The sequence below is a fragment of the Leopardus geoffroyi genome, chromosome A1, assembly GCF_018350155.1.
Source record: "Leopardus geoffroyi isolate Oge1 chromosome A1, O.geoffroyi_Oge1_pat1.0, whole genome shotgun sequence".
In the NCBI taxonomy this organism is placed as follows: Eukaryota; Metazoa; Chordata; class Mammalia; order Carnivora; family Felidae; genus Leopardus; species Leopardus geoffroyi.
Window position 1 is genome coordinate 207,723,485 of NC_059326.1, and position 13,341 is coordinate 207,736,825.

General features: G+C 38.3%; 1 protein-coding gene across 1 annotated transcript in view; it reads left to right on the forward strand.

Moving 5' to 3' along the window:
• The first annotated feature begins 11,212 nt into the window (after positions 1 to 11,212).
• The window catches only part of FYB1 (FYN binding protein 1), a 162,316-nt gene continuing 160,187 nt past the window's right edge, over positions 11,213 to 13,341 (forward strand). The window contains exon 1 of the mRNA XM_045439740.1: positions 11,213 to 11,888. The gene's annotated coding sequence lies outside the window, so the exon portion shown is untranslated. The remainder of the gene's footprint in view (positions 11,889 to 13,341) is intronic.

Here is a 13,341-nt window from a genome sequence, read left to right on the forward strand (position 1 = left end):
ATCTATTGAGAGGATCATATGGTTCTTGTCCTTTCTTTTATTGATGTGATGACTCATGTCAATTGTTTTGTAGGTATTGAACCAGCCCTGCATCCCAGGTATAAATCCCATTTGGTCATGGTGAATAATTTTTTTAATGTATTGTTGGAGCCAGTTGGCTAATATCTTGTTGAGAAGTTTTGCATCCATGTTCATCAGGGAAATTGGTCTATAGTTCTCCTTTTTAGTGGTGTCTCTGTCTGGTTTTGGAATCAAGGTAATGCTGGCTTCATAGAAAGAGTTTGGAAGTTTTCCTTCCATTTATATTTTTTGGAACAGCTTCAAGAGAATAGGTGTTAACTCTTCCTTAAATGTTTGGTAGAATTCCCCTGGAAAGCCATCTGGCCCTGAACTCTTGTTTTTTGGCAGATTTTTGATTAATAATTCGATTTCCTTCCTGGTTATGGGTCTGTTCAAATTTTCTATGTCTTCCTGTTTCAGTTTTGGTAGTGTATATGTTTCTAGGAATTTGTCCTTTTCTTCCAGATTGCCCATTTTATTGGCATATAATTGCTCATAATATTCTCTTATTATTGTTTTTATTTCTGCTGTGTTGGTTGTGATCTCTCCTCTTTCATTCTTGATTTTATTTATTTGGGTCCTTTCCTTTTTGTTTTTGATCAAACTGGCTAGTGGTTTATCAATTTTGTTAATTCTTTCAAAGAACCAGCTTCTGGTTTCATTGATCTGTTCTACTGGTTTTTTTTTGGTTTTGATAGCATTAATTTCTGCTCTTGGTTTGTTATTTCCTGTCTTCTGTTGGGTTTGAGTTTTATTTGCTGTTCTTTTTCCAGCTCCTTAAGGCATAAGGTTATGTTGTATATCTGAGATCTTTCTTCCTTCTTTAGGAAGGCCTGGATTGTTATATACTTTCCTCTTATGACTGCCTTGGCTGTGTCCCAGAGGTTTGGGTTGTGGTATTATCATTTTCATTGACTTCCATATACTTTTTAATTTCCTCTTTAACTTCTTGGTTAGCCCATTCATTCTTTAGTAGGATGTTCTTCAGTCTGCAAGTATTTGTTACCTTTCCAAATTTTTTATTGTGATTGATTTCGAGTTTCATAACGTTGTGATATGAAAATATGCACGGTATGATCTCGATCTTTTTGTACTTACTTAGGGCTGATTTGTGTCCCAGTATATGGTCTATTCTGGAGAATGTTCCATGTGCACTGGAGAATGTATATTCTGCTGCTTTAGGATGAAATGTTCTGAATATATCTGTTAAGGCCATCTGGTCCAGTGTGCCATTTAAAGCCATTGTTTCCTTGTTGATTTTTTTTCATTAGATGATCTGTCCATTGCTATGAGTGGGGTGTTGAAGTCTCCTACTATTATGGTCTTACTATCGATGAGTTTCTTTATGTTTGTAATTAATTGATTTATATGTTTGGGTGCTCTCACATTTGACACATAAATGTTTAGAATTGTTAGGTCTTCTTGGTGGAAAGACCCCTTGATTATGATATAATGCCCTTCTGCATCTCTTGATACAGTCTTTATTTTAAAGTCTAGATTGTCTGATATAAGTATGGCTACTCCAGCTTTCTTTTGTTGGCCATTAGCATGATACCTGGTTCTCCATCCCCTTATTTGCAATCTGAAGGTGTCTTTAGGTCTAAAGTGGGTGTCTTGTAAACAGCATATCGATGGATCTTGTTTTCTTATCCATTCTGTTACCCTATGTCTTTTGATTGGAGCATTGAGTCCATTGACGTTTAGACTGAGTACTGAAAGATATGAATTTATTGCCATTATGATGCTTGTAGAGTTGGAGTTTCTGGTGGTGTTCTCTGGTCCTTTCTAATCTTTGTTGCTTTTAGAATATATATATATATATACACATACATATGTATATATATATATATATATATATATATATATATATACGTACATACGTACATATATATGTGTATATATGTATATATATGTATGTGTATATATATGTGTGTATATATATATATATATATATATATATATATTCATCTTTTCTCCCCTCAGAGAGTCCCCCTTAAAATTTCTTGCAGGGCTGGTTTAGTGGTCACAAACTCCTTTAATTTTTGTTTGTCTGGGAAACTTTTTATCTCTCCTTCTATTTTGAATGACAGTCTTGCTGGATGAAGAATTCTTGGCTGCATATTTTTCTGATTCAGCACACTGAATATACCCTGCCACTCCTTTCTGGTCTAGCTTGCCAAGTTTCTGTGGATAGGTCTGCCTTTTGATGTTCAGTTTTTGTTGAATCTAATGGGGGTCCTTTGTGCTCCTGGATTTTGAAGTTTGTGTTAGGTCAGGAAAGTTTTCTGCTATGATTTGCTCACATAACCCTTCTACCCCTAGTTCTCTCTCTTCCTCTTCTGGGACCCCTATGATTCTGATGTTCCTTTTTAATGAGTCACTGATTTCTCTAATTCTTAAATCGTGCTCTTTTGCTTTAATCTCCCTCTTTTTTTCTGCTTCATTATTCGCTAGAAGTTTGTCCTTTATATCGCTGATTCTCTGTTCTGCCTCATCCATCTTTGCCACCGCTGCATCTACCTGCGATTACAGCTAAGTTGTAGCATTTTTTATTTCATTCTGGCTATTTTTTACTTCTTTTATCTCTGCAGAAAGGAATTCTAATCTATTTTCGACTCCAGATAGTATTCTTATTATCGTGATTCCAAATTCTGGTTCAGACATCTTGCTTGTATCTGTGTTGGTTAAATCCCTGGCTGTCGTTTCTTCGTGCTCTTTCTTTTGGGGTGAATTCCTTCGTTTTGTCATTTTGAAGGGAAAAAAGGAATTAATGAGGGAGGAAAATTAAGATTAAAAAAAAATTAAAATTAAAAAGAATTAAAAGTAAAAAATTAAAACACACACATACACACAAAAATCAAATAAATGATGCTAGATTCTAGGTGTGTTTTGTCTGGGTGTTGAAAGTGGTTTTAGAGATTAGAAAAAAAGGGGGGGAAGAAAAAGTAATAAAATTTAAAAAAATTTTAAAAAGGAAATCATTTGAGAAATTGAAAAATGAATACACTGAAGTAGACTAAAATGAGATGATGGGAATAAAATAGAATTTGAAAAAATATACACAAAAGTAAAGAATAAAGTAACAAAAAATTAAAGAAAATTAGTAAAAATTAAAAATAAATATGAATCTTTTTCTGTATTCAAGAAAAAGAAAAGAAATGAAAAAGAGAAAAAAGATTTTAAAAAAGAAAAAAGGAAATCCTTTGAAAATTTGAAAAAGTGAATACACTGTAGTAGACTAAAATAAAATGATGGAAGTAAATAGAACTTGAAAAAAATTACATAAAAGCAAAAAATATAGTAAAATTTTAAAGAAAAATATTTTTAATATAAATTGAAAGTAAAAATGAAGTTTTTCTCTTTCTGCATTCAAGAAAAAGAAAAGAAACAAAAAAGAAAAAAAAGAAAGAAATAAAAGGAAATCGTTTGAAAAGTTGAATACATTGAAGTAGACTAAAACAAAATAATGAAAGTAAAATAGAATTTGAACAAATTTATACAAAAGTAAAAAATATAGTAATAAAAATTAAAGAAAAATGTTTTTAATAAAAATTGAAAATAAAAATGAGTTTTTTCTCTTTCTGTATTCAAGAAAAAGTGAAAAGAGAAAAAAAGAAAGAAAATTGAATAGATGGACCTGCTAACAGATTGACGTAGGACTAAAATTATTTCATTTTCCCCTAGAAGTCAGTCTATGTAGCGCTTTATAGTCCATAAACTAAGCCGGTGGTGAGACTTGTGTTCCTGAGAGCGAAGTCGGCCCAGTTGGGCGGAGCTCAGTGTATGGCTCCGTTCTCCACTAGATGGCGCTGCTAGCCTACTGGGGTGGATGTTTGCGGTTCTTGTCGGTGCGCATGCGCATGCGCGGGAGCGGTGAAAGATGGCGCCACCCAGCCACCCAGTCTGTTCTCCCGGGTCAGCAATCGTGCACTGGTCCTCCGTCTTCAGCTCTCTTCCACTCTCCGCTTTTCCACCCTCCGTGACCAGGCCCCAGGCAGTACCTCTCTCCCAGGTTTTGTCTCAGATGCGGCTGTTTTCCCCGGCCCCTTACTTGTGAAGGACTGCAGCTTTGACCTCCGCCCCTCTGCAGGAGGGTCTCACTGAGCAATGGCTGAATATTGGCTGCACCCAGGAACGCTTGCTGGACCCTGTTGCTGCTGGTGCCCTGAGACTATAGCCACATGCCAGCCCGCCCCAGAAAATGTTTGCGAGACACTGTAGCAGCAGCATCTCAGGGATTATGGAAAATCACAACACACATCTGGTACCAGGCTTCACCCTTAATGACCTTGTTCCAACACCAGCGAATGTGGCCATTTTCTAGAGTCTGCTGGGACCAGGTGGCTTCAACAGTCTCTACCAAATGACCTTCCAGCAGTGGAACCGCTTTTCCCCGTGTGGCTTGAGAACCTCCCAGACCCCACTCTGTTCCTGGGGATTCGCCCTTCCCACCAGAGCACCACCAGGTATCGAGCTGTGGAGTTGCAGCCTTTGCGCTCCCCTTGTTTACAGTCTCAATGGAATTTAAACCCTCCCCTTTCTCCTTTCTCTCTTTTTAGTTCAGTCCCTGCGGCTGTTTTGAATTTTCCACTTTCTCTCCAGCTGCTTTTGGGGAGGGGTGCTTTTCCTGTATTCTACCCCCAAGTCTCCGTCCTCTCTCCACTCACAAAAGCACCTCCCTTCCTGCACCTTCTCACTCCCCAAGTTCACTTCTCCGTGCTGTGTATCTGTTGAATTCTGTGGTTCACGTTGTGTAGATTGCTGTGTTAATCCTCCAGTCAGTTTTCTAGGTGTGTAGGATGGTTTAGTGTTGGTCTAGTTGTATTTCATGGACGTGAGACACAAAAAACTTCCATGCTGGGGCGCCTGGGTGGCTCGGTTGGTTAAGCATCCGACTTCGGCTCAGGTCATGATCTCACGGTCTGTGAGTTCGAGCCCCACGTCCGGCTCTGTGCTGACCACTCAGAGCCTGGAGCCTGTTTCAGATTCTGTGTCTCCCTCTCTCTCTGCCCCTCCCCTGCTCATGCTCTGTCTCTCTCTGTCTCAAAAATAAATAAACGTTAAAAAACAAACAAACAAAAAACTTCCATGCTGTTCCACCAACTTGGCCCCTCCCAAACATCACCTTTTTTAAACATACTATATACTTAAAATAGAATGCTCTCCAGCTTTCTTCTCCCTTAACCAATCCACCCCCCCTCCCCCACCTCCTTCATTCATCTTGTGTGTTTCTACTCCTTCCGGACCAGTGGTTCTCAACCTAATCCTCACTAGATTTACCTGGTTAGCTTAGGCCAAAACCAAAAACAAAACAGATGTCCATTCAAGCCAATTAAACCAGAACCTTTGTGGTGGATCCTTCCTGGAGCATGATTCTTTTTTCTTTCCTTCTCTCTCACCTTCTCCTCTTCCTCCTCTTCATTCTTCTTTCCTCCCCATCCCTCCTTCCCCTCCCTATTCTCCCCTTCCTCCTCCTCCTCCTCCTCCTCTTCCTCTTCTTCTTCCCCTTCTCCTTCTATCCTCTGGTTGCTCTAATCTATAGCCGAGGTCATAAACCTTTATTCTGGACCCAGAACAATTAACATCTCTCCAGTGAAATCTCCAATTTCCCAAGGAATCAGTTCTCTATCTATGCTCCCTGAGCACTTTCCCTTTGCTTTTCCATAAATAGTGACATTTAATCTTCCTACACAGGATGAGTATCCCTTTAGTTTGGAAATGTGTCTTATACTTTAAACCCCATTCTATTTCCAGCACCTAGACAGTATCTGGCACATAATGGTAACAACAGATAATGGGATAAATAAATGGATGGATGGATAGATGGATGGACCCAAAGTTGAAGTCTTATTAATCATTAAGATTTGATAATTCTTTGCTTTCTCTAGGCTTGCCAGCCAAAAGACAAATAAATAAAGCTATTGGCTTCCCTGGGATCATAGGAAAGTAAAACCACCAGGACTTTCCGATTAAGGATCCTGCCCCTGGAGATAGTTCTTACTGCCAAATGAAAAGCAACATGAACATATTATTGGCCTCTGAAATCTCCTCTCAGATCCACAATGCTTCTTTTCCTCCTTAAACTCCTATGATGTTTCCATTTTTCATTCCTGGATCAGGAGTCAGCAGTGAACTATGCCTGAACTGCTTTCTCCCACAGGCAATGCCAATCTCTTGCTAACAAAACAAAATTAAATTAAAAAGAGAGTGTTGGTTTTTAAAGTAATTGCCAAAGGGCTTTGTATGATTAATATGTTCCACTACCCTAAGTTCGTAACATGCAATTTCACTCTGGTGTACGTAGTTGCTTCTTGTTGGGTCATTGATTGGTATCTACGTGCATTCACTCAGCAAATAACTTACTGAGTAATTACTGCGGGCATAGCACTCTGCTACTGTTAGTTTTAGGTCTCCAGTTTAGGTTTCTGAGGGAAGAAGTGTATTGTTTTTGTTACCAAAACAATTAAGCGACATCATGTGAAATTCTCTTGTTCAGCCATTTTACTTTATTTTACCAAAACAAAACCCACAAAAAACAAATACCCAGCAATTTCATATGGCCCAACTTAATACCTAGCCTTATGAATTGTAGAAGGTAAGGCTGCCCACGTAAGAAAGTGATTAAGGGAACCGACTTTATGATTTTATCCATTATATAGTGTGGTCCTTAGGGCCTCAGAGCTTTTGAAAAAGTCTGACATACTCCCTCTCCTAAAAAAATAAAATAAAAAAATACTCAAAATACAAAGGAAAAAGTAAAATCAAAATTTATAAATATTTAATAAACAATATGATCATGTCAACTCCATTGTTATTGTTCATAAACATTTCCAGCATTTATAAATAAATTTGTTAGTTTTTCTCGCTTTGCACAAATTCAGAATGCACATACTTACTGAAAGATCATGGTAAATAAATTATTTATTTGCAAATAATTTCAAAACCAAAACTTTAAAAAATGATTTTTGAAAAAAATTTTTAAACCACTAAGAAAAAAGGTTATTGGGATATGGGACGCATTTTAATATGCTGGTGTGATATGGAGATAGAGCTCTAAAAATAGAAGTTCCAGGCCCATGAGAATATGAAAATAGGGTGCCTGGGTGTCTCAGTCAGTTAAGCATCAGACTGTTGATTTTGGCTCAGGTCAACATCTCACAGCATGTGGATTTGAGCCCTACATAGGGCTCCACACTGACAGCACAGAGCCTGCTTCCGATTCTCTGTCTCTTCCTCTCTCAGTGTCCCTCCTCTGCTTGTGCTCTCTCTTTCTCTCTCGATAAATAAATAAACTTTTTAAAAAATTAAATTAAAAAACATTTTTTTAAAGAATATGAAAATAGCCATGGGAGCTCAAAAGAATTCCTGTTCCCTATCCCCAGAATCTAGGTGAATCAGAAAGAATTAGGATTTGTAAAATGCATGCAAATACTGAACTCAGCTGTTAGATAATTCACTGTTGAGAGGATTTCTGCTGCAGAGAATCTGGATTAAGTGGAATTATCATAGTAACTACTGAGAATTCCTTGCACTCTTGTGAATTATAAATGTCAAACAACAAATGAGCTGAGCCCCAACCAGACTCCCTAGGGTCAGCTTAATGATTTGTCAGAGCCCCTTCTATTGGAAATGGTTGGGGGCCGGGGGGAGAGCAGGTTCCCTGTAGATCCTGAGATCCTCCAACTTCCCTTCAAAAGTGACTTATCTGGTAAAGCATTTCCAGCAGGGTGCACCATTGAGACACCAGAAACTACCCAATAGGCATCAGCTCCTAGAAGAAAGTCTCTAGACTTAACTGGGGAAGAATCACCGGAAACTGGGAGAGATAGGGACCTCAGGCAGCCAGGCAGGCCTTACTTGGCTCAGCCTGGATTGTGATTGTGAGAAAGCGGACTCCTGAGAAGGAAAGGCAGAGCTCGGTCCAGGCACACGGATGGGGCATAGTATCACCTGATTCAGGCAGACGGAGCATGGTATATCCCCACCCCCACGTGTTTACTGAGGGAGCACACCACAAATTCAAGGAAAGGAACACAGGGAGAAAACAGCCCTCCGAAGCTCAGGTCATACATTCTGATTATTACCTTGAACTCCAGCCATTATCAAGAGGACTGGATGGGCACTCATATTCCCTTGGGCCTAATGGGAAAAGAAGCTTCAGAGAATCACTACGTTTTTACACTTATCCCTTTTTATACTCAAAATTCAGGTAGCTTATTCATTCCACTGATCACCTGGTAGGCAGCAACATATACCTGCCAACTAATAAGTGTTTGAGGTGTGGGTCAACATCCTTACCCTGGCTTTGCACCACTGTCTCCCCAGGGCCCTTTGAATGGCTCCCCTTAGGTTTATTTTAAAGGAAATGAAAGTATTCTCTCTTAGTCACACACAGGCACACATATATAATGAATTCACAAACATCTATCTCTCTGCTCATCCCCAGCCCCCCAACCTCTCCATCCACACCTCATGCTCATTACCCACTACCATGCTAAGAGCAGGGAAATGGTTCAAGAGAAGGGAGTGGTGTGGCTTTTTAACAGGAGACAAGTTACTAAACCTCCAAACCCAAGATATGCCCAGGGGTGATAATATTCCCTTCATAGGATTTTTGGGTTAATTTATTGAGGTAATGCATATAATGACCTTTGCCCTTTATAGACAAACAATAAACAGTAGCTGTTGCTATTGTTATCATGAAAGGCTATTGATACAAATCCTTCTGACTGTGACTCTAACTTATGATATTTAAAAAGCCAAGAAGATTAAATCTGAAAACTAAGAATAAGGTTTTATGGCAGAATGGCTTAGTACTTGCCTCTAAATAATTAGTGGGCTTGGTGATTTTTTTTTTTTAGAGGAGTTATTTTTTTTATTGTGACATAATACACAACATAAAAGTTATCATTTTAGGGGCGCCTGGGTGGCGCAGTCGGTTAAGTGTCCGACTTCAGCCAGGTCACAATCTCGCGGTCCGTGAGTTCGAGCCCCGCGTCGGGCTCTGGGCTGATGGCTCGGAGCCTGGAGCCTGTTTCCGATTCTGTGTCTCCCTCTCTCTCTGCCCCTCCCCCGTTCATGCTCTGTCTCTCTCTGTCCCCAAAATAAATAAACGTTGAAAAAAAAAAATTAAAAAAAAAAAAAAAAAAAGTTATCATTTTAACCATTTTTAAATGTACAGTTCAGTGGTGTTAAGTATATTTACATTGTTGTGCAAACACCACCACTATCCATCTGCAGAACTTTTCAGCATACCACGCTGAAATTCTGCACCTAGTAAACAGTAATTCTCCATTCCCTTCCTTCTCTGCCCTGATAACCACTGTTATCCTTTGTCTCTGAATTTGACTATTTCAGGCTCCTTATAGAGGTGGAATCAGAACATTTGTTCTTTTGCATCTATTTCACTTAGTGAATATCTTCCAGCATATTGTTCTTTATTCTAGGACCCTATGGTTTTATGTTTATTATTCTTCTAGGACCTTCTGGTTTTATGTTTAGATCTTTGATCCATTTTGAGTTAACTTTTTATGTGGTATAAGGTAAGGTTCCAGCTTCATTCTTTTGCTTTCTGGATATCTAGTTTTCCCAGTATTTATTGATCAGTGATATTTTTTAACCTAGCCTAATAGAGTCCATCAGCCTACAAGGGATTAAAAAAGAAAAAGAAGAAGGTGGTCAGGATGACATTGAATCATTTCACAAATTATGTTCTAATAAATTTGTTTCATAGCTACATTATAGATACTCTTAAGTCCTCCTTATAACATTACTAAACAGTAGTATTAATTTCCAAATGATACTATAGAATTTAAAATGGAAACATTTATATTCCTCTGATCAAAAGAAAAATTGTCACTAGGTTACACCCAGGTCTGACTAATTTTATATTAGGGCAGATAATTTTGTATTTAGGTAGTCTTCTTGCCCGACAAATACTACTTTGTTAAATAAGGTATTTAAAAAAAGAAAAAAAAGAATGCAAAGCTTCACCAATATTTATTCTATACCAAAATGGAAATATTCCTATTTTAAAATTAAACAGACAACAAACTAGGAAAATGAGTGCATATATTCATACCTGCGATCAACTGACAGTGGGAAATAATACAAACTCAAGGAATAGCAAAGAGATTTATTTTCCCCTTTGTCATCTTTTCTGAGTCTGTGAAATCCCAAGGCACATCTGTTCATTTTCCAACTTTTCTGGCCTATCCTAATAATGGGGAAGGAAACTGGAATGAATGAATGAAAGAATGAGAAAGGACAAAAGGAGAAATAGATCAATTTTTAATGTATGACCTTTGTTTCATTCATTAAAGTTCAGATTATTACTAACAAATGATCAAGCCCAATGATCGACCCAACGAGAGTGTGCAATTTGATGATGTCAGTTGAATTTCTTTGTCTTGGATACCTAGTGAGATAATAGGATTACAACTTAGATTCCACCCCAGAAGACTATATAAGGACTGAAGAGGTGAGAAGCCATGAAAAGAGAATAGGAAGAGCCATGAATAGAAAACAACAAGACTCAACAGACCCTGAAGAGCCTTATGAGCCCCCAGAGCCCAAGAAAGTGTAAGATAAAAATTATAGCCAAAATAGCAAAAGGAAATCATAAGTAAGTTAATATATAACATAGAATTCTATAAACTTTATTCTTTGTCTCTTTGCTTTCCAAGTTAGTTGGTTTGATAAAACACCCCTTAAATAAAGCTTAGATTATTTCTCCATTGTCCTGTTTCAGTAGTTGTCTTAGAGATCAGTAAACGTTTGTCTGGGGTTGGGTTTAAGTTGTAAAGAAAATTCTTTCCTGCTCTTCTTGAATTTAAATACAATTTACTCATCCTGTTGAAATATGGTGGGAACTCCTTTTCTGTTGAAGAATAAGTTCATTTTTTTTACTAAAGCTTATTAGTTACTTCTTCCAGAGCATTAATGTTCTGAATGGGTTAAAGCCTGTTTTCATCAAAAATATAAAGTACAAGAATGAAAATGCATTTTGTTCTCAAAACAAAAAGTGAAAGAGAAATAAGCCAAATCAAGGAACTGCCCATTTCCTCCTGCACACCCTTTTTAAACATGCCTGTTCTTATCCCACTTTCTTCCTGCTATTTTCCACTTGGCTGTTCCATATCTAGCCAAACAGGGAGACTAGAATTTCCTTGAATTTCTATGAATCTGTTTTGTGAGTTCGAGTTGTTCTTTGCTGGCAAGCTCAAATGCATGCTGTTCAAAAGAGACAAGTTTACAAAGTAATGAAGTTTTTTAGCTGACCAGTTTCCCAGTTTGGAAACTCGATGGGTCACTTAGCTTTTCTGTACTTTAATTTCATCATCACAGAGCAGCCATGTAGCGACCATCTCCTAGTGTCTGATGATATTTTGGCCCTGAGTTTTCCTACAGCTTCTCTTAGGCAATGGGTTTCAGGGGAGGCTGTACGCATGCAGAATTAGTGTGCATACTGTATACTGCTTTTATCGGATTCTGCAAGGAACCCATGAACCCAAAAAACAGGTTTAGAAAAATCCAAGTTGCCTTAGGATCTCAGGATGACAGAAGGAAGTATGCAAATAAATTCGCACTGGAGGAGTTGGAAATCTAATTAGGGAGCCAAACTTAATGCAGCCGATACAATGGGAGAACCATAAAAGGCAAACATATCCAAGAGCTTCATTTTGTGGTGCAGTCTGCAGGAGGCCAGAAAAAGAGAGAGAAGAGTGAGTATGCAGAAGAGAAGGCTTCCTGGAAGAGGTGAGATTCAACATCCCTCTGTTCTCCTATCTCAGGCTCTTGTCCCGGCATGTTCGTGTTGAGCACATAAAGTAAGTAATCATTTGTTTCTTCTCTAAAATGTTAGCCATTCAGGTTATAAAGCTGAAATTGTGTAAAAGTGTAAGTAATTGTAACCCTCTCTGCTAACCATTTTGACCATGCTCCTTTTATTTATTTATTTTTTTTTTTAATTTTTTTTTCAACGTTTATTTTTTGGGGGGACAGAGAGAGACAGAGCATGAACGGGGGAGGGGCAGAGAGAGAGGGAGACACAGATCGGAAACAGGCTCCAGGCTCTGAGCCATCAGCCCAGAGCCCGACGCGGGGCTCGAACTCCCGGACCGCGAGATCGTGACCTGGCTGAAGTCGGACACTTAACCGACTGCGCCACCCAGGCGCCCCCCATGCTCCTTTTAGAAACTGATAGAGACAACACTGACAATGCTTTTAAATAATAATCAGTAAGTAGTGTTAGCTAAATTTGTGAGTGCTATTTCCCTCCATCATCTTGTAAATTGACTTTGAAAACTGAAGCTGGTTTCTGTGACCCACCCCACATTGTTGGGCCTCACTGTCTCCCCCTAGCCATCACCTTCAATGAATACCAAAATGGCAGACTCATTTTACCATTGCCTGAACAAAAACTGTCCTGTGGAATGCAAATTTATGAAAAGAGAATGCATGCTTAAGTATTTAAAGAATTCTAACGACTTGTATCCTCTGAGCTACTTCTGCCCTTCACTAGCAGAAATAATTGCAGTGCCCATACCAGGAAAATAGAACTTTATCTTCTTTAGATGGTATCTCTATATTGTCCGTCATCTTTATTGCATTTCCTGTTTCACCTTCCTGCTCAGGGCCTTCGGTCCTTAATTCACTTCACAGGAAATATACTCACATATGTGATACTTGAAATATATTTTAAGTAAAAAAATTAAAACTCCTTGGTGGACTACGAGTTATGGTTGGGAGCTTCAGCCCTTACCTTTTATTTTCTTAGTCAAATTATGTCTCTTAAACATATGTTTTTGACAGACTGCTGAATTTATGTCAATAACAACTAAAATTTACCTTAATTATCATTTGGAAATAAGTACAAATTGAAATGGAATTCAAATGAATGAATTGAAATTCAAAGTCCTCTTAATCAGAGACTTGTCCAGTCTGCTACATCGTTAAGGGAAATTTCTAGATTTCTGTTCATGATACAATTTTTGTCCAACTTACCGGTACAGAGAGGAAAATCATAGAATGACCAAGAATAAGTAATTATTATGTACTGCATGGTGAACATATGTTGTTCAACTTAGTAGTAAACCATGTCAGAACATCAAGATCATTTCTATCTGCAAGGCTTGCCTGGTGAGCTGTTCACCATCTTGCTGGCATGAGTCATCTGTTCGTCCTTTTGGAGATCAGGCTTGCCTACACCATGGAATTTCCCGGAAACTAAAAAATACTGATGACTGTCTCAAACTTAGAGATTTTGATTTGATGGTCTGG